The sequence below is a fragment of the Neolamprologus multifasciatus genome, chromosome 9, assembly GCF_963576455.1.
Source record: "Neolamprologus multifasciatus chromosome 9, fNeoMul1.2, whole genome shotgun sequence".
In the NCBI taxonomy this organism is placed as follows: Eukaryota; Metazoa; Chordata; class Actinopteri; order Cichliformes; family Cichlidae; genus Neolamprologus; species Neolamprologus multifasciatus.
The window spans coordinates 11,602,284-11,624,095 of record NC_140447.1 but is presented as its reverse complement, the minus strand read 5'-3'; the positions used below and the strand labels follow the sequence as shown (position 1 = coordinate 11,624,095).

At 38.8% G+C, this 21,812-nt stretch overlaps 1 protein-coding gene and 3 non-coding genes across 4 annotated transcripts in view; 2 read left to right on the top strand and 2 right to left on the bottom strand.

Annotated features, from left to right (window-relative positions):
- Window positions 1-799: 799 nt before the first annotated feature.
- LOC146511078 (proteasome maturation protein-like) overlaps window positions 800-21,812 on the top strand; it is a 29,293-nt gene continuing 8,280 nt past the window's right edge. Inside the window, exons 1-3 of the mRNA XM_085173130.1 lie at window positions 800-911; window positions 3,374-3,477; window positions 4,593-4,948. The gene's annotated coding sequence lies outside the window, so the exon portion shown is untranslated. The remainder of the gene's footprint in view (window positions 912-3,373; window positions 3,478-4,592; window positions 4,949-21,812) is intronic.
- trnac-gca (transfer RNA cysteine (anticodon GCA)) lies at window positions 5,143-5,214 on the bottom strand. The gene has a single exon. It is a non-coding gene; the product is annotated as a tRNA-Cys (tRNA).
- trnap-agg (transfer RNA proline (anticodon AGG)) lies at window positions 8,939-9,010 on the top strand. Its single transcript has one exon. It is a non-coding gene; the product is annotated as a tRNA-Pro (tRNA).
- trnat-agu (transfer RNA threonine (anticodon AGU)) lies at window positions 9,886-9,974 on the bottom strand. The gene is given in 2 exon segments: window positions 9,886-9,921; window positions 9,937-9,974. It is a non-coding gene; the product is annotated as a tRNA-Thr (tRNA).

Genomic DNA, 21,812 nt, shown 5'->3' with positions numbered 1-21,812 from the left:
CTAAATTTCCCACGTGTGGGACTAATAAAGGTTATCTTATCTTATTTTATCTTATCATAAACTAACATTTTAGAAAAGTGTTCAGTGATTGATAAGTAACTTTTGAGGACTCACAAGTGTGCGCTTCGATCCACAGACAAAAACAAAACAATGTTTTGTTTGACAAATTCTATGAAACATTCACGCTCCAGTTTGTTTGTTATTCAGAGATTTCATGGCTTCATGGTGCAGATGAATGACTTTTTGCACCAATCAGGCCGAATTTATCTGCAAAGCAACACAAGTTATTATGAGGTTCATCAATCAACCAGTAAAAGATCTCACCTTACTGAGTGGGACCAAGTAGCTATCTATACTTTTCCTATGAAAAAACCTTCTAAAGCTGTCTATAGTTTTACTTCCAAAGTTCATCAGCAAACAGTTTGAATGCCTGTAATTATCAGGCTGTACTCAAGCCAGTTAATTAGTCTGAAAACTGCTGTGACTCCAAACCCAAGTACCCTCCTGGGAAATTATGGCTAATGTCACACTTGGATCTGCTGATAGAGAAGTGAGTCCGTGTAACCTTTATTAAATCAGGCAAAACAACACATACTTATTTACTGTGGCGGCGTGCAGAAAGCAAAACAATAAATAAATGGGGGTAAGGGTAAGCTGAAGCCATCTGATGTTTATGTTCATGAATATTACACACGGAAACATTTTGACTTTTTTTTTTTATTGTTTACTAAAATACTTTTAAATCTCTAGTTTTAGTTTAAGAACCATCTAGTCCAGCAGGTGGCGGTAATGCACGTTAAAGCTCTAACCGCCAAAGAAAAACCCAAAAGAAGAAGAAGCCACAGAGTTCCCACTTCATTGCGTTTGTGTTTTAGTTTATTTTTCTTCCTCATCTAAAGTGAAGCACTAAGGTAACTTTGATTTGAGTTCAGTCAATCTTGAATTTAGCTCCTGAGTGAAGTTTTCTGTTGCTCTCCTCGGTCTCTGTTGTCAGTTATTTGTGAACCTGTTGAAAGAAAAAGCCTCTACATCAAGTCAACCTGCTATAAACTAATTTACAAGAAGATATCAACAAATACTAATGAAACACTGAGAAGACAACAGTGTTATTATTAGAAGAAAGCTTTTAAATTAGCTAAGTGTAGTCAGAGTTTCTGTTGTTTTATTAGTCTGTTACTAAGCGCTAGTTAGCATCTCTGTGTCACTTTGTGGCACCTGCACAGTTTTTGAATGCAGCGTGCTATCCAAGCTAGCTAGCTAGCGCCACCCTTCATCCATATAAGGTCACTTCCGACTACAAAAAATCCCAACATGTTGGCGGTAAAAGTGCTATAATGAAATCCATTTATGAGAAATATAAAAATAAATGTATTCCAGGCTAAAACACAGCTGCCTTTGTCAGCGCAAAGTTGTGTTGTCCCACAGGGCATGTGATTGTAAAAACCGGCCTCACTCTGAGACGCCTGTTATTAGAATCATTTCAAAGATGATTTGATCAATTCTGATCAGTATTCAGTAAATGAGTCCGATTAACTGTTAGCAAAATAATAATGATAGGCCAGAGATACCAGAGATGCATTTTCAAAACTTATACAGCCTCAAACCCTAAGAGGGGATCTGTGTTCTTATCGCATTTAAATGTACTGCAGATTTTTTTAAAGCTCCAAACAAAACTGAAATGGAGGAACAAATATATATAGAATAGAATAAAATAGTCTTTTATTGTCTTTGTACATATTCAACTAAATTGTGGGTGCTCCACACCAACTGTGCATGGAAAACAATATAAATAGTAAGACAGTAAGAATAAATAACATATAAGAGTAGGGATGGGTATTGATAAGATTTTCACGATTCCGATTCCATTTTCGATTCTGTTTAACGATTCGATTCTTTATCGATTCTCTTATCGATTCTTTTTTAAAAAAGGAGAACACTAAGGTCTAATAGCTTAGAACTTTGTTTTATATCTTCTCTTTGAACAAGATAGAAATTTAGGAGTAACATGGCCTTACAAACCCAACAGTGAGATCTTAAGAGATCCACAGCCTATGGCTCTTCAATGGGGTGTCACAGGGTCCCCAGGAAAAAAAAATTGTAAATGTAAAATAATAAAATAAATATTCTTCTGTAGCAATAACAAAGTATAACATCAATTATTCTGTAGCAATTACACAAGAATATCCAGTAATGTCCCTGCCTACAATTAAACACATTCACTTACCGAAAATCATCTGCTGTGGCAAATGGGTTCAAGCCTTTTACCACAAACTTAGTCACTGCTCGGTGACATTCGTCTATCCTGGCCTGAAAGGAGACGCTAACGGTAGACTGCAGTGAGAACTGCCAGCATCTGAGCCAGACTCTGTCTGTCTCTCTCATCATGATCACCTAAATGCACAGTAATGGCAGGTTTTGTAATAAGGCAGATCGCGCTAACATAATATGTACTGTTAGTTGATTATTTACCTGCCGCATTAACGGGAGAGGACGTGCAAACGTTACCGCTGCTGCTGGGTTGAGATTCACGAGTCCGGAGCGGAATTAAAAACACGACATTCATTTAAGGTCATCGTGTGTTTTGTGAGCAAATGCTTTTGTATATTTGTAGTGTTTCCTCCCTTAAATGAAATATCTACTTTGCAAGTATTGCAAGTTGCCCTGTTGTCATCCATTTTCGTAAAGCAAAACCAAACTTTTGAGCGTTTGAGCCGCTTAGGCGCCGTGTTTCCTGCCAGGTAAATGACGCTCCGCGACGTGGTGACGTCATTCGGGGCGACTGGAATCAATAAGGGAATCGTTTGCAAAAATGGCAAACAATTCCAAGGAATTGAAACACTGGGAACCGGTTCTCAACAAGAACCGGTTTTCGATACCCATCCCTATATAAGAGGAGTATATACAAAGAGGAGGAAGGTACACATTAGAGAACAGAATGCTTGAAAGTAGTGCAATGGACTTGATACAAGTAGAGAATCGGAGTGTGACTGAGTGATGAGAGTTACTCAGATCATGGCTTTCTAAACCCACTCAGATAGGATAATCTTCCACAGCACACCTGATCAGTTCTCACGGCACACGTATATATGCCGCAGCACAGTGGTTGGGAAACACTGTACTCGTTTATGCAGCTCCATCGATTGTTCTGTTTTCGTTCTTTGCCAGGGCCTTTTTAAAGAGGAATTGCTCTCCTGGTACTGGTGTGCCATACTGCTGAATTTGGTATCGGTGCTCAAACCTTTTGTGTCTGTTTTAAACAAGTTGCCCACCCAGGGAGGCTAAAATTGTTGTTTGTGCTCTCAGATGAACATATGAGACACTTTGACTCTTCAGTGCAGTTTGGAGCCTAACAAAGATCTGTTTTGTGTCCCAGCTGATCAGCAGGAGGAGAAGAGTCTGACGGAGCAGCAGAGGAAATTTCAGCTACTTGGACTCAGCTCAGCCACTGCAGAGAAAACAATGAGTTTGACAAAGAAGGTGACAGATACTAGTGTTAATACATACTCCATTAAAAGCTGAAGTACTGATATATGTTTTATGCTAAACTAATGGAACCTTGTGCTATATTAATGTAATGTAAAAGTAATGTATATAATGCCTACATGACTTTGCCTCTAAAGAGGAAAATGGGCAGGGAAGATGTTAAAGTGGGATTCATCTGGACTCAACCCTAAAATCAGCTGTAGTGGCTCAGTGTGGGGAAAAGAATCACAGCTCACAATCATTTCTATTGAGAGCTCCAGTAGATTTTCTTAATGTACAGGCTGTGATCAGCTGACCTGCTGCTCTCTGTGAATTCAACCAGATATCAGCAGATGTTTCATGAGTTGTCCTGGCTGATTTCCATTCTCTACACTGACAGTACACTGTCTTTATATTAGACACTATACTGTTGGTATGTGGGTGGAGCTCAGTGAATGAATGTCGGCATCATGAGCTTTAGTTAGTGCATCTCTGCTACACTTGATGTAACCTAACTCTGACATGAGCACCACAGTTTCCGTGCACCTGTCACACACTGTTCATTACTTTAAATCCATCACAGTACAGTAAACTTGCCTGCTTGTCCTGCACTAACCTGCAGAGGATTTTACTGCAGTCTTTGAATCAAAAATGTTATTTTTTTTAGGTAGGGATTAAAAGTAAAAAAAAAAACCTCAGGTTACAGTCAGACTCTGACATCATCCTTCACTGAACCAAGCTAGTAATTGTCACATTTGATTTATTATTATTGAAGAAATTAGACAATTATAGAAATAGAAAATAGAAAACAGCAACAGGAAATATAAAAAAGTACAGACCTGGTAAACATTTATTACTATTCTGAGTGTGTTAGCATTAATATTTGTGCACAAGCAGGAGGGATGGGCATGATTTTAGAGTGTTTGAACAGTCATTAGTTATCTCTAACACCAGGTTGGATGTAATGTGTTACTACTACCAGTAGGTGGGGATAAGAGACCTTTAAGGTGTTTGGTTCCACACTCCACCTTCAGGTTTAAAACTGGTGTTAATGGAGGGAGTTTGAAGCTTCAGTTTGTTCAATGAATGCATTTCACTCACTGCCTCTGTTTGTATCTCTGTCACTGCAGGACCAACATGGACCGAGAAGTCAGCGCTCTCAGGAGTCCGACAAACCTCACAGAAGAAAGAGAGAGAGAAAAAACACCTGTGACGAGTGTGGGAAGGATTTTACCTGGAAGTCTAAACTAAAACAACATCAGCTCATCCACACTGGAGAGACCGTACCAAAGATGTGTACTGCTGTGATCAGTGTGGCAAATACTTTACAACAGACGCACAGTTACAACGCCACATGTTTACCCACACTGAGGAGAGACCTTATCAATGTGACCTGTGTGAGAACACTTTTAAAGCACCTCGTCACCTGAGACAACACCAACAGATCCACACCAGAAAGAGACTCTACAAGTGCAGTTACTGTGAGGTATGTATTTTTATTTTCCTCTTGTAAGTTCAGTCTGACTGTTTGGAACAAGTCTGCTCATTAAATTGTGTTAGCATGTTAGCACTTCTACTGCACCGAAGAGTAGCTCTGAGCCATTATTCAGATTTTCATTTCAGTTATGATTTTTGTGACAAATTAAAGTTTTGCAAATGACTAACGCAAAACTGAAAAATAGGGGGCACCCGGATTTGAACCGGGGACCTCTTGATCTGCAGTCAAATGCTCTACCACTGAGCTATACCCCCTCACGATTAGCATGGAGGACGCATATGTATTTATCAGGATCATAATCATTCCCCCATACAAAGTTGGCATAGAGTTCATGTTTATATCTTCAATTACGTGATAACAAATTGATTTCGTATACTTTACATACTGTACAGCACACCATTGTCTATTTAACTGGAAAGACGGGATTCTGTACATAACGCTATCAGTGGATGTGTCGTCATCAAAACGAGACGCTACCGGATACAGCAGTGTATCGAAAGGAAAGGGGAACAAACAAAGTGAGAATGGTATGATAGCGTTTTTAATCCCTATACCATATTTTTAAATATCTTAAACCTTGTTGTTGCGTACTCTCTCTGCTTTAATAATCTATGTGATCATTTGAAGTCTCGGTGGTGAAGTTGTTTGTCTTTAACCGTGCCCAAACTGAGTAGCTGTGAATTTGATTAGTCACTCGAGCTAATGCCAGCTAGCGCTTAGGTTAGCCACAAGGTCCCTTAGATAAATACAACTTCCAGTATTTGTTGCTATTAGCTACATTAGATAGCCATTACAAGGCTCGCAAAATTTCAAAATCTCTGGTAGCCCTTCTGGCAGGCATTCTTCAGTTTTTGGTAGCCCAAAATAAATTTAAGTAGCCCGAATAAAAAAGAGAGCAATTTTTTTATGTTTTGTTTCCTTTACAATATTATACATTAAAGTATAATATTGTAACGGAAACAAAAATTAATCAAAACAATTGTTAAAATGCAAATCACAACAACTGTATAAAAATTACAACCATCAACTCAAATACTTGGTTCAAATTGAACAGAAATTTCTATGGACTTGTAAGAACTGTGTAGAACATGAATCAGTCTGTGTCAGATCCTGAATTTGAAATTTCCACTGAAGTCACGGATAAGAGGTAAGTGGAATCAAGATTGAGGCCATTTGCTTTTTGAAGTTTGCAAAGACTGCTAAATTTTGCCAGTGGTAGTTCACTCTTTGCAACATAGCACGCTGTTCTAAACAGATTTTTCAGGAGTTCTTGTTGTGCTTGGTTTATTTTTAGTATGTTTTTTTGCAATTGCTGTTTGTTCTGGGAAAGAACAGACTGGGCAATAATGCATTTCTTGCATTTCTCATGGGTTCTGACGGGGTCTTTCTTAAAATTACTGGTCCCAGTAACAAAGGCGCCTGTCGACTCAGAAATCAAATGAAACTCACAACACACCTGGCAGAACATTGTTATTTAGCTCGTCATATTCCAGCCACAGAAATTCTTTCATGAAACCAAAAAAGCTGCGCTTTCTTTTTGCCTCATAGTCTGATTTGTCATAACTTTTCCGTTTTGTGGTAAGCTTTTCTTTGGCTGCCCTTTCTTCACCCTGACCTGTCTTATTTAGCTGAGCAGAACTAAAATACCAGCGTAAATCCTGCTGCTTTTACACACGTACTTACATAACGGTCAGCGATTCTTTGCGCACTCAACCTCTCACATGTTTAAGCTTGCTGCGAGAGATGTCACTTGTCGCGTTTGAATAGTAAGCTAATGAGTGATAAGACGATGTCAGTGGAATTGGTGCGCAATTAATCGTCACTCACCAATCAGTGCTGCTGCTCTCTACACACCGTTCGTGCGATTGCAAAATGAAAGTGAAAGCAAAAAGCAAGCGCAAATTCAAACGCGATTTCAATATGTCACACATTGAAAGTGGCTCATCGATGCCAATGACATAATTACTCAGCTACATTGGCGAAAGAATGCAAAAGCATAGACATATATTTTCCTTCCTATGATAGCCCGACGGGCAGGGCTGAGTTAGATTTTGGTAGCCCGACTGGAAAAATCGCTAGCCCCGGGATGTCGGGCTAGCGATTTTGCGAGCCCTGCATTAGCTAAGTGTTATCAAATGTAAATGGTTTATGTATGTCTTTGATGTGGACTACAGAATTCCAGAGGACTTCGCTCTCAGCTTAAGGACAGTGTACCTGTGGCTGGGTTCTCTCCACAGGGAGCTTACGGAGTGCAGGACTCCCTCCATAGTGGGTAAGAAACTGTTAAAAATAAAACTCAGTTGCATGCTAACTTCAAAAAAGACATTTTGTATTGGCCTCCAAATAAAGAACAATGTGCTTTTTGTAATACTGTTTTTTCTCTTCTACTTTTATTAAACAGATTTACCAGTGTTAAGAATGAACTGCTTCCAAGCCACCGGCTGGAGCTGTCAGAAAAAAATGTGAGTCATTAAACCAATTAATGCTGTCTTCATGAAATGCTTAAATGGTATTTGTGTTTTGTGCTTGGTTTTACTATAAAAAATTACTTTTTTGTCAAATGCAGCTCAGTTTAATCACAATAGACACAAAGTGCAAGTAGTAAAAATACGTTTCTGTGAGTATCTCACTTAGGGCTGGGCTATATCATACCGTTCACGGTAATACCGGTGTAATTTTGGGCAACAATAGGAAAATGAAATATCGTGATAGAATATGAGTAAAACGCGCATGCGCAGTGCCTAGGTTTACATATGCACATGGCGGCGACGCAGAATGAGAAGAGCAAACGTGGATCGTTAAATGAAACAGATGAACCAGAATTGGTTTGTAAAAATGCTGCAACTTCAGTGGTGTTGAACTGGTTTAGCTTTCGTCCGTCAGATACACAACAAAGCACTATTTTTGGTAGAGCATGCTAGCGGGCCGTCGTTATTACCATGTTGTTTGGAAAATACGGCACACTTAAAATCAATCCTTTGATTTTTCTGAAAATCGACAGTGCCCGTTATAATCCCGTGTGCCTTTTGTATAAATTCTGGTTGTGTTTACTGACCTCGAAACGATTTTATGTCGTACACGGCACTCGAAAATCTGTCAAATGTTTTAGTACGACTTTGCTAAGCTACGAACCCGCACTGCTTGGTGGATTGTCGGAGCATTAGGCAGGAGCCTCGCGGAGTGATACGTACTGTGCTTCAACATAATATTACCGTATTGTGTGTTTATAACCTCTTTTTAAATTTTGTGGATATTATACATGGTTATGCTGAGGATATGTCGGCCAATTTCCACTGGAAATGCCTTTTGGTTAAACTGTCAGCAAGGAATTTGCACTGTTACATTTTTATATAACTTTAATGCACATAAAAAAACAGCTGCTTGTTTAAGTGAAAATACATTGATGAGGTTTTTTGCACTAATAAAGTTGTGGAGTTGTAAAGTATTTTGTCTATTGTCAATTATATCGTCAGTTATATCGTTATCGCATGGCTGCTGCTCGGTGGCATGGGCCGGTCAAACATCTGCAGCGAGTTGAAAAAACGCAGAGTATAGGTTTGTGATTGATGTTTTTCTGGGTGATGTATGACGTTCATGTGAAAATGTGCTAAAGAGAAATCCTACAAATGAACTCTAAAAAGGCACATCTGTGAAGTGAAAACCATTTCATATATCATGATGCTCATTGAGAGAAGGCTGAGGGTTTGTGGCACTGTGAAATAAGCAAAGCATGGCTACTTCCAGGAATCTAAAATATAAAACATATTTACTTATTTATCATTCTTTTTGATGGTACATGATTCCATATTTCTTGCTTCATTTATTTGACGTCTTCAGTTTGTATCTACAATATAGAAAAACCCTGACAATGTGTTTCCAAACTTTTGACTGGTAGCTTTCAAGAAAATCTTTCATACATGCCGCTTCATTTGCTCTGATATGTAACTTTCGGAAAAAGACTTGGTGCATTTTTCGTGTGGCTCGTTGGTCTAAGGGTATGATTCTCGCTTAGGGTGCGAGAGGTCCCGGGTTCAAATCCTGGACGAGCCCATATGTTGTCTACAGGACTGAAATGTTGTTTAGCCTCTATTTGATCCAGCAATCAGTGAGATGTTCTCTACAGCTGCAAATCACACATGTTCCCATAGTAACTCATTTAGGGGCAGCTAAGAGATCTGATATGAATGACCTCATTGGCCTTGGCCAAGTAGAAAACATCCACAAATATTTCCAAAAACCTATTGTTGTGTTCGTTTTTCATTTTCAAATATTGAATAACAAGACAAAACTGCAAAGCTGAATTAATTATTTTCACATTCTTAATTAACTGAAGCCTTTCACTGAACTACCAAACAAACAACTTGGTACTCTCTTTCTGGCCAGTGTCATTGAAGTTTTTAAATAAACTATAAACATGTGATGAGCGTCTTTTGAAGTGGATTTTAATATTACGCTGCAGCTGAGAGAGCACTCTGGTCAAACGTCAAAATGGTCTCTAAGTTTACACGTTAGTTTTGACTGCTAATGAAAATAGTTTTCTTTACAAATAACTCGCACTGAACTAACAGCCAATCCCTCAACAAGTTTGTGCTCTCTGCTCATATTGCCTTCATATTAAATCATTTTGTGCTTTTTAAAGAACTTATTTTAACATTGCACTCAACAACAAACAAATCCTCCATAACAACAAAAGTAACTTCAATGGCGAAACTGCATTATATTTCTTCAGGTCAATATACGGGCCCCAAGTAGGAGTGAGGTAAGCTGTGAGTTTGAGACCCTTGCTAAAATGAAATGGTGGAGAGTCCCAGGTATTTATACACCAGTGGGATGTGTCCCTTAAAGGGATCCGGACACTCATCTTTCAAAGCTCCTTAGACTAACAGGCCCTGGATGACTGAGAACAGACAAAACTACTATCTTTTAGGCACTGCTGGGAGTTGAACCCAGGATCTCCTGTTTTCTAGTTTAATACTTACTAGACAGGCACTTTAACCAACTAAGCCACAGTGCCACATACACACAGGTGAGTGACTGATGAACACTGAGAAAACCTCCAACCATTAAATAGATTTGAGCCTAAACAGAAACACATGAAAGGCAATCTTGTTCCTTATATTAATCACCAGAGGATGTCGCATAAAAAGAGACGACATGTTTAAAACTCAGGGGTTAAAAGTGGGACGGTGTTTTTGTTTTTGCTAGCTAAAGGTTCAGCTGCTGTTTTTCACAGGGAGAGAAGACAGGGAGCTAACATCACATGGAAATGGAGAAAGATAAGAAAGACGGGACAGGAGAGGTGAAAGTGGTTCACAATAATATCACACAGATGTACATAAAACATACATCATCATCATACAGCACAAATCCATTTAGAAGCTAGTCTAAATAAATGAGTCTTCAGCTGCTTTTTAAAAAACCTAAAGATGGAGTCAAAGTATTCCACAACCTGGGGGCCACCGCTCTAAAAGATCTGACTCCTTTGATCCTAAAAGGTGTTTGTGGGACCACCAACAGCCTTTGATTAGATGATCTCAGGCTGTGAGAGGGAGGGTGGGGTTCTAACAGATCAGAGATGTAGGCAGGAGCATCACGACTCAGAGCTTTAAAAGTCAGCACTAAGAGTTTGAAATGAATTCTAAAATGTACTGGAAGCCAGTGTAATGAGAAGAAAACCTATGTAATGTGCTCTCTTTTTCATGCCTTTGTTAAGAGCCTTGCAGCAGCATTTTGGACTGACTGGAGACAGTTAAGATTCTTTTGGCTCAAAGAAAACGGCTGTTACAATAATCTAAGCAAGCTGAAATAAAAGCTTGAATAATCATTTCCAATTCAGATTTAGACAACAACAGTCTGGTGAAGAGTAGTTTGGGAGACTGTGGGTGTTCATAAAGTACCTCCTATCTCCTATTCCTAGACTTCTTCCCTGATGTTGATGAGAAAAGGTCATTGATAAATCGATAAACGCCTGTGAAAAATATCATTACAAAGGTTGGCATATGACAGAAAGAACCTCTAGGGTCAGATCTACTCATGTCTGCAGCAGCTAAAAGCCTTCTTTTGACATTAAAAAGCTGTTGGGTTTACTAAAGAGGCTCAGCGTCAGCTGGTGACTGAAAGTTGTGAACAGGAGTATTTTTGCAGCTGGCCTTTGATTCAAAATCTTAAACACTAAATGGGATTTGAGCCTAAGAAACTCAAACTGAGGATCATCCACAAAGACCAACAAGTCAAAGAAAACAGGCACGTTCTCATTTTTACAATCTCACATGCCAGTGCAACAGGGACTAATATCAGGTTTAAATGTCAACATAGTATACTCACCTAAATCTGTCTCTCAGCCCAGGAAGTCTGAACAGCCCCTGCTATGTAGTTACCAGCACAACAACCTGGATGTGATCCTGATCCCAAAGCTCTACTAAGGGAATAGTTTAAGCTTTTAGCCAATTCATTTCTGTGTTCGGGATTCCCAAAGTAATTCAGAAGGATCAAGGCTCTAGATTATTTGCACAGGCTCTCCAACAACTTCATTTTAAACATAAATCATTGGTGTGTCATCGTCAAAGTAAGGATTCATTAGAACGCTCCCATCAGCATTTAAATCATTGCTGCTTGTTGCACCGAACTGAAGGCTGATTGGGATGAAAGTTTGCCTTGGCACTTACTGGAAGCCAGAGTAAGTAAGTTAATCCTTTTTTTTTTATATAGCGCTTTTTAAGACATGAAGCTATTAAAAAGTGCTTCTCAAGGGAATATAAAAGCGTATCAAACAAAACAACATATTACACACGAACATTACCCAAATGCCTGTCTAAACAGATGTGCTTCAAGCTGTTTTTTAAATGAAGCCACAGAGTCGATGGTGTGTAGTGGGGGAGGTAAACTGTTCCAGTGTTGGAGCTAGGGTTTGAAAAGCGCGATCCCCCTTTGTTTTCAAACGGGTCCGTGGAATAGTCAGAAGACCACTATCACTGGCTCTGAGGATCCGGTTTAGAGAGTATGAAGGTTGAAAAAGCTCCGCGATATAGGTGGTGGTCTCATCTTGTAAAAATATGAACATAAAAGTGAGAATTTTAAACTGATATCTGTACCCAACCAGACGCCAGTGTAAGGATTTTAACATGAGAGTGATATGGGACTTCCAGCCTAATTGCAAGCGACAACGTAATTCAAACAGAATTCAAACAGTTTAACAGAAACACATGAAAGGCAGTCTTGTTTCGTATATTAATCACCAGACGTTGTTGCATAAAAAGAGACGACGTGTGTCAAAGTCAGGGGTTAAAAGTGGGACGGTGTTTTTGTTTTGCTAAGTCTCCACGACACTCTAAACTTCAGGCTGCTCATCTACAGTCAGCCTCCTCCATTGCCCCTTGATACCCACTCACACTAGTCAGCTTCTACGACAGTGGGTGGGGTAACTGCAGAGTTACTCTAGTTTTGCTTTTTCATTTTTTCCATTTTTTCATTTGTTTTTAATTTTGTCTAGTTTCACTTACTTTCTATTGTGAGTTTATGTATTTTAGTTTAGTTTTTATTGTTTGAAATTTTTTTGCTTTTCATTACAATTTTCAGCTCAATTCTATTTTATTTATATAAATAAAATTACAAATCACAGCAACAGTTGCCTAGGGGTGCTTTAGACTGTAAGCTAAAGACCCTACAATAACACATACCCCACAGTGGCCATGAAGAACTCCCTTTTAAAAAGAAGAAACCTCCAGCAGAACCAGGCTCAGGTAAGGGGCTGCTGTGCCAGAGAGCAAGAGAATAATAATAACTAATAATAAGATGCAGAGTGGCGTATAAACACATAGTCAGAAAAGTGACATGAAAAGAATCTTATTGCAGCACAACTAAGGGAGGATTCAGGGTCCCCTGGTCCAGTTCTAACTTTATGCTTTATTCAAAATGAAAGTTTATGTTAAAGGAATTCCCTGACTTACACTGTCTTTGTGTCTTTGTTTAGAAGCAGAACGACACAGATGGATCCACTTCCCAACCCTGTCATCGCTGTGGTGGTGGGAAAGATATTTCTGTTCTAAAACTTTTGTGCATACAAAATAATACGACAGGACTTGAAGGAAAGTAACACATTTACTCTCATTTGGGGCGACTGAGGATGGATCAGATGAGTTTCACACCTACCTTGTGTCCTCATACCTGGTGGTAATGGACAGCATGTTGACTTATCAGCACTGGGGTCTTTTGTTTGATGGTTCCACAGTGCCTCCTTCTGGCCGTGAAGAAGCACCACACCCCTCTACTCTTTCCATTACAGGGAATGTGTAGAAAGCACAAACCTTTAATAATCACAGCTGAGATCATAAAGTGTAGTTATCCTTCCTTCCTTTCCTTCTTCCTTCCTCTTAAGCACTTAAGGGTTGCTGGAGAGGGGGTTGAAGAGTATCCCAGCTGTCACGAGGTAAAACTCAGGGTACACACTTGACAGTTCACCACTCATAATCACATTCCCAATAGATTATTGTAGTTCCCAAAAGAATCAACAATTAACCTAAAAAAGCAAGTTGTTGGACAGTGAGAGGGAGCCGGAGCATCCTCAGAGAACCCAACATGCAAACAACAGATTCACATGCACGACCTTCTTGCTGTGAGGCAACAGAACTAACCACTGCATCGCCATGCTGACCTTAGAGTGCAGTCCTGTGGTGGAAAATGTTACTGTGGGTGCTTTAGATTATATTACATACAAACAAAAAGTACTGATTTATTATATCAGTGGGTAAAAGAGTCAAGATTGGATCTAAAGGATGTAAATGGACACGCACAGAGCATTTCTGCTCAGTCTGAACACTCAACGCAGCCTCATTCGCCCAACTGAAACTCAGCGTTCAGTATCTCCTTTTTTCACCAAAAGACTTTCTCTGTATCTCTGCTCTGTTTGTTTTTGACTTGAAACACTAAATAAATGTTTTACTACACATCTGTCTCGATTGTTTAATCAGCTGCTGTAAACTGTCCAAATTTAAAATGCTACATTTAGTAGATTTAGAGATATTTATTTCACTATTTTTAGGTAATGATACTTTATAAACCTGTTCGGCTGTTTAACAAAGACAGTATCATCATGTTTAAAGCACTTTTAAATCTGACAGCAGCACTCAGTTCTCCTGCACATGTGTGATCTTGGAGTGAACTGAAGGTTCAGATGCATCTCTCAGGTCCTGTGTGGGGACTTTGCTGGACTTTTGTCTGTTTCTTAAAGATGTGACTTTCAGATCCTATTCAGCTGGTATAGATATTGGGGGGGGGGGGGGGGGGTGTCTGAAACATCTTCTTTCTGTCCTCCACTCTTCCAGTTTTATGTTTGTTTAATCAAGTGTAATAATACACATTGATTAAATGTCCCAAAGTAAAGAAATCTCTCTGTGAACCTTTAGTTTGCTGCCATCTTGTGGCAGCAGCTGGCTACTGTTATTTTCACATGTGCATTGTGTTTTAAACAAACCCATTAATTAAATTGGTGATTTGAAGTAATATATGAAATATTAGTGTGGGTAAGTCCCAGATTTCAGTTTATTTGACAATAGCTACATTTAATAAGAAGATGTGAGATCCAGATATATGCTTCTGTCGACACACGTTCATTTTGATGAGGTTTACTGAACAAATTTGAATCATCACAACAACCAAAATGTTAGCAACACATTATAAAGTTTATTATTATAACTATGGTAACCATGTTTATGTTTAATTTAGCTGTTTTAGCCTTACCTGCTAACTCAAACACGTTCTGTAGGTGTCACATTTAGAGGACTGTAAGTTCACACACATTCAGACTTTTGCAAACCGGAGTTGGAGATTGCAAAGAGAAGGAGAAGTGTCTTGTAAAAACTTTACAAGTTATACAGATTATTTTCTCAAACAGCAACCAGTGCAAACATGTTTTTCTGGACTCTAAGAAGGAGAAAGGGACAGCCTGATATGTCATGTTTTTTGATATATTTTTTAAAAGTTGCTGTTTTTGTGCAGCACAGTTCTTATTTAATCAAATGCTCTTTGATTTATTTGAATCCTATAATAAAGGAGGTTACTGTGGGTGTTGGAGAGGAGAAGGCCCCTCTAAAAAAGTAAGATCTTTGCTCTGTGATGAAAATTATGTTGATGTTGTGTAACAGGGTCATAAATCACATTGTTATAATTACACAAAATGTGTCCTAAACCCCCAAACTGTTCCTTTTATACCTGACGTTTAGGACCTCCAAGCCTGTAGTTATGTTCATTATCAGTTAGAGCCCCTCCTCATTCTTTTCTTCTTCTTCTTTGGTGCAACCCTATAAATACAGTGTACCCCTTTTGCCTCTGCCCTTTTCTACAATTCCCCTGTGGGAGAGGAGCTGGAGTGGGCAAATTATTTACTTGGAGGCCTTTCTTTCTTTTACCTTTGTTATCAGACACAACGCAGGATCACACCGGTTACAGTTGTACATTTATATATACACACATAAACATGCATGCACAGTTTTCTGGTTTGAAAGTAAATATTTGTCTGAATATTTGAGCTGAATCAGTTTTTACTGTGTAAATTTTGTGTAAATAGATTTCTTCCCTCTGTGGAGTCCACAGCTTCATGCAGTCGGTTCAGATGACTTTCTTGAGGCACTGAGTGCAGTTTGAGTGCATTACAGCAGACTGATCTTCTCTGTTATCGTTGTGTTTCCAGTGTGAGTGCACGAAAGGGTCTCATGGATCAACATGTGGTCCCTGGGACTCCAGCCACCTCTGCTGCACCAGTCTCACCTCCAGCTGAGACTCAGAGGAACAAAGCAAAGAAAGCTTCCTGGTGGCGCAGATAAGGTGAGTTTAACACTGCAGAAATAAATAAATAGCAGTTTTATTATTATTATTGTTATTATTACTGGTATTTTTTACATAATTATTATTATAAATTTGTTGTTATTGGCATCATTAGTAGTAGTACTCGTTATATTATATTATTATTTAAAATATTATTGTTATTATTATTGTTGCTGTTAAGTAAAGTAAGGGTAAAGTAAGTGTATTGCATTTGTGCAGTGGTTACAGTGGTGACACTTATTAGACTCTGTAGGCTGTGCACCAGTTTTTCAGGGTACTTTTTAGGTGCAGTTGTTGCAACCACTGTCAATGTGACACCATAACAGAACAAGTTTATTAAACCAGAAGAAGAAAGAGAACTCTAATATGATGGCTGCACACCAGCTGGACCATTATAATCACATCACATTACTTTAAGGACTCCAAGAATGTTCATACAGGGAGGATAAGTTTTTGATTATTTATTATAAAAAAGAGATGATATATATATAATGCAGCAGGGACTCCACCAGCTAACATGTCAGTTAATTTGACACACTGATTTATTTATCATTTCTTTTTCTCTCTCAGCTTTTCAGTTCCACATTTTTGCCATTTCTTCCACACTTAACTCTTTTCTACAAGGTGAGCCCACAGTGAATGTAGGAGAGGGCAGGTGGCATTAAGAGATTTAAATGGGCAATCTAGGGGCCAGTTAGTTCTTCCTTTGGTGAAAGCTGGGCTCTTCAGTTCAGCATGGTACAGCTCCAAAGATTCTGCAACATCAAACCCTCTGTTTGCTAATGTTACATCACCTGGGCTGAGGCAGTCCAGGTAATTTCAACAGTTTCTTCTTTTGTTTTTAAACTTTAGATATAAACAAAACAAGAAAAGTAACATTTGTCACTCTCTATCTTCACGATGGAAGATTCATGTTCATCTCATAAGTGTTAGCAACAGTTCTAGAAAAGGAGACAGGTTTGTTCCAGTTTGCAGAAATGTTATTATAAATGTTCAAACTACTGCACTGTAAAATCTAATTAGTTCCCAGAACTCAAAAAACTATGCAAAAAACCTCCAAAAAATTGAGTAAAGTTTACTTAAGATGACTGTTAGGAGAACTTATTCATTGCAAGTATGCAGTACTAAGAATAACTTGATGTTCCTGAAGGTGCTTTATGAATTGTTGACCCACTGACAAACATTTTGAGTTCTACTAAATTAAAAAACAATTTGTGGAAACCTGATTATTATTTAAAAAGAATGATTAACAACACTTCTTGTAATGGTGTTAAAATCAGCCCAATGTTTATTTTCAAATGCAAAAAGTAAACTACACTGCCGCCATGGCAACTATGACACGTTTAGAATCTTATGACCACTTTGTCCTTTGATCTTAAAAAACCCTCAAACAGAGGTGAGACACAACCACTTTTAGTCCGTTATTCGCAGCATTTATGTTCGCAGCATTCATACGTTCGCCAGAGAAATCTTTTTAAAAATTTCAATACTTTTGAGAGTGACAGTTTACAGATTCAAACATGTCTCAGAGAAAAAACAATAAAGAAATCCTTGAAGAGAACGAACACCTGAAAATAAACCAGAGAGACATGCAGTGCCAACTCCAAGACATGCAGGAGAAAAACAGAGCGCTGCAGGCAAAGCTTGATGAAAGACCACACACAAAGGAAGAGTTTCTTCAAGAAAAAAGGCTACAGGAGATAAAACAGAAGGAAATGGATTTCAAGCTTCAGGACATGGAGAAACACAACAAAGGCTTGCAAATCAAGCTTAATGAATCTCTGAAAAAAATTAAAGAACTCCTCCAAGAAAAAGAACAACAGGACATGAAACAGTGCAAACTCCAAGGCATGGAGGAAAAATGCAAAGCGCTTCAGGTAAAGCTTGATAAAACACTGAACAAAAATAAGGAGTTGCTTCAAGAACAAAAGCAACAAGAAATTAAACAGAAACAAATGGACTGCAAGCTTGAAGACATGGAGGAAAAATACACAGCGCTGAAAATAAAGCTTGATAAAGCACTGCAAAGAAATAAAGATTTCCTTCAGGAGAGAGAACAGCAAGACATGAAACAGAAACATCTGGATTGCAAGCTTCAGAACATCGAGAAACACAACGAAGGCTTGCAAGTAATGCTTGATGAAGCTCTGCAAAAGAATAAAGAAATCCCTGAAGAGAAAGAAAAACTGGACAGTAACCAGAGAGACATGCAGTGCCAACTCCAAGACATGAAGGAGAAAAACAGAGCGCTGCAGGTGAAGCATGATGAAAGACTGCACACAAAGGAAGAGTTTCTTCAAGAAAAAAGGCTACAGGAGATAAAACAGAAGGAAATGGATTTCAAGCTTCAGGACATGGAGAAACACAACAAAGGCTTGCAAATCAAGCTTAATGAAGCTCTGCAAAAAAACAAAGAACTCCTCCATGAAAAACAACAACAGGACATGAAGCAGTGCGAACTCCAAGGCATGGAGGAAAAATACAAAGCGCTTCAGGTAAAGCTTGATAAAACACTGAACAAAAATAAGGAGTTACTTCGAGAACAAAAGCAACAAGAAATTAAACAGAAACAAACGGACTGCAAGCTTGAAGACATGGAGGAAAAATACACAGCGCTGAAAATAAAGCTTGATAAAGCACTGCAAAGAAATAAAGATTTCCTTCAAGAGAAAGAACAGCAAGACATGAAACAGAAACATCTGGATTGCAAGCTTCAGAACATCGAGAAACACAACGAAGGCTTGCAAGTAATGCTTGATGAAGCTCTGCAAAAGAATGAAGAAATCCTTGAAGAGAAAGAAAAACTGGACAGTAACCAGAGAGACATGCAGTGCCAACTCCAAGGTGTGCAGGAACAATACGGAGCGCTGCAGGTAAAGCTTGATGAAACACTGCACAAATATCAAGAGCTGCTTCAAGACCAAGAACAACAGGAAATAAAGCAGAAAGAAGGCAAACAAGCCAAATTAGAAGAAGTGGAGAAAACATGCAAGAGACTTGAGCAGGAGAATACAGAAACAATCGATCAGTTGAGAACCCTCATCCTAGAGAAAAAAGTGCTCGTGGAAAAGCTGATGGAAAAGAAGAAGAAACGCTTCCGCTTCTTCTGGAGGAGGGACACTCCTGCTTTTTCTACTTTTTCTACTTTTTCTACTGCTGATGTCACCTCGTCTCCCTCCACCTCTGTTCCATCTTAACTTTGACCTCTCCTCTCCCTTTCTCTCCCTTTCCCTCCTGACACCTCTCCCTCCCCTGTCTCCCTTTAACTCCTATCACCTGTCCCATCTCCCTCCCCCCTCTCTCTCTTTTCACCCTCACCCCCCAACCAGTCCCGACAGTTGACTGCCCCCTCTAGAGCCTGGTTCTGTCATAGGTTTCTTCCTTTAAAGGGAGTTTTTCCTATCCACTGTCGCACCTAGTGCTTGCTCAGAGGGGATTGTTGGGGTTTTCTCTCCTCTATCTCTTTCCTCCTTTCTATCCCTTTCCTTTACCTTCTTCTTTACAACCTCCCCCCCCCCCTTTCTATTTCCTCAATAATTTAATAATAAACACAATTGGCAAAATTTTAAAAAGTCAGATCAATGTCTTCATTCAAGAATTAATTGTCTTTGTTATGGGGTCATGTGTAATTTTGTGTTTTCCTCGGGCTGGTGATCCTTGCAGTCATTGAGCCCAGGAGTCCAGATTTTTAGTGTTTTAATCACATTTAGTGTTACAGTTTAGATCACAACAATAGGATATCCACAATTTAGGATTCAGACATTTGTTTTTTTCAATACCGTAATCATTCTATGATTGAGTCGTTTACAGAACCAGCAGTTAGCAGCAATAACTTCAGTTCATCGACATTTGCAAGCATTTCTTTATACACAGCATTTCTGTCAGGTTGAGGTCTGGACTTCCATGCAGTAGATTTGCTGCTGTGTTTGGGCTCATTATCCTGTTGCATGGCCTAATTTAGGAGAAGCTTTAGCTGTCGGACAGACGGCCTCACATTTGACTCTAGAAAACTTTGGCATACAGAGGAGTTCGTCGACTGCAAGGTGCTTATTGCTTGTGTCTGCAGAACAAGCTCAAATCACCACAATTGAACCATCATATGTTAAGAAATAAATATATATTCTTAATGCTTATTTGCTGATTAGATTGTTTTATGAGAGGCCCAGACTTGACTAGGTCACAGGCTGACAGGAAACTGCATGTTTCTGCAGAATATGAGGACCAGACAGAGTGAAACTAAGTTCAGACAAAGGGTGACAGGTTGCCCTGGCAACAGACTTCAGAAAGGGGAAGTTATTGCAAGCTGCACAGGAAGTTTTAGTGCACAGGCATATTAATAAATCAGACACAAAAAAAAGAGGAACTAAGTAAACTGAGTGTGTGTGACGTGCAGCGGAACTATATAACCATGCTGGCTTCTAATGTTTTCAGACTTGAGCTGGCGTTTCTGTGCTAAGTCTCCATTTTCCGGAAAATGTAAAATTAAAGATCATTTTTTGAGTTAGACCACTTTGAGCCGTGTCTTTTTTGGCCGTTAAAGAATACAAAGAACTTGATTTAATACATACTTGACAGTGGATTTGAGGTGTTTGTGCTGTGTTTGATTTTTGCTAAAGTTACTGCTGTGCATTATGGCCAAACCTCCACTTTGGTCTCATCTTTTAAAAATATGTTGCTCCAGAAGCCTTCAAGGGCAAATTTGCAAACCTCAACTGAGTTGTTGTGTTCTTCATGGTGCTGATGCAGGGGTCATTAACACAGTAAGATTTAAGTGCACAAAATGTTCACATCATAATAGTAATAATAATTAGAGGAGAGTATTATGTAGTCCAAGAAGTGTGTGGAGAAGATAGTTCAGTGTGGAGGAGGGAACCATGTTGTTCAGGAGTCAAACTGCTTTGGGGGAAAATGCTATTGCACAATCTTGCTGACCTGCTCCTGGAGACGCAGAGTCGTCTTCTGGATGGAAGGGTGGTAAACAGTTGGTGGGAAGGGTGGTGCATGTCAGCCATGATGCTAGTGGCTTTCCCAGTGAGTTGTAAATAACCTGTAGACTGGGTAGAGAGCTGCCAATAACACGCTGTGCAGTCCACACTATCCTCTGCAGGGCTCTGCGGTTGGACGCGTGGCAGTTTCCATACCAGACTGTGATGCAGTGGGTTAGGATGCTCTGCATGGTACCTCTGTAGAAGGTGGTACCTCTGTAGAAGGTGCACATCCAAACCCAAAGATGGGTTTGGATGTGCACCTTCTTCAGTTGCTGCTGAGCTCTTTTTGTCACTGATTTGGTGTTGCTGGTCCAGGACAGGTCCAGGGGCGGATCTAGAGAAATGTTTGTAGGGTGGCATGGAAATCAAATGGGGTGGCAAAATCAAAGCCTTGTTTTAAACACATATGCAGGTGTTACATATGGTTAATGCATAAGTATATGTTTCATATAAATATGGTCTATAACTTAATTATATAAAATGTGTGAATTTGTATTTTATGTGCTATATAGCCTTTATAATTAATAAATATGTAACCAATGAGTATAAAATCCAGAAAGCTACACAAGTCTAACTTAAGCTGTATTTTGTTAGAAAAACAATCAAATTGTTACTGACTACTACTACAGTCAGAAATATGCACTGTCACAAACAATAATTTAAACCTAATTTTTCATGATTTGTTGGGTTAATATTTTGAGGTCCAAAATATAATTGGCCATTTTTGGCTACTTTTGATTGTTTTTGTTTAGTTTTTTTTCACCTCGTCTTTCTTGGCATCATTCTTTTTCAGCACAACCTCACATGTCCGAATTTACAGTTATTTATTCATTGACAAACTGTATTAACACAACTGGTCTGAAATCACACAAACACATAAAATCCTAGTAGTAGTTATATTTTCTTTTCACTGTAAAAAGTACTAACAAGTTTAGTAAATTATTTTCATAACTTGAAATGCAAATATAAATTTTACATTTTTTTAAAAAATTATGCAAAACTTTTGTAAATAATAAAGTTCTAAACAACTATTCATCTAAAAATGC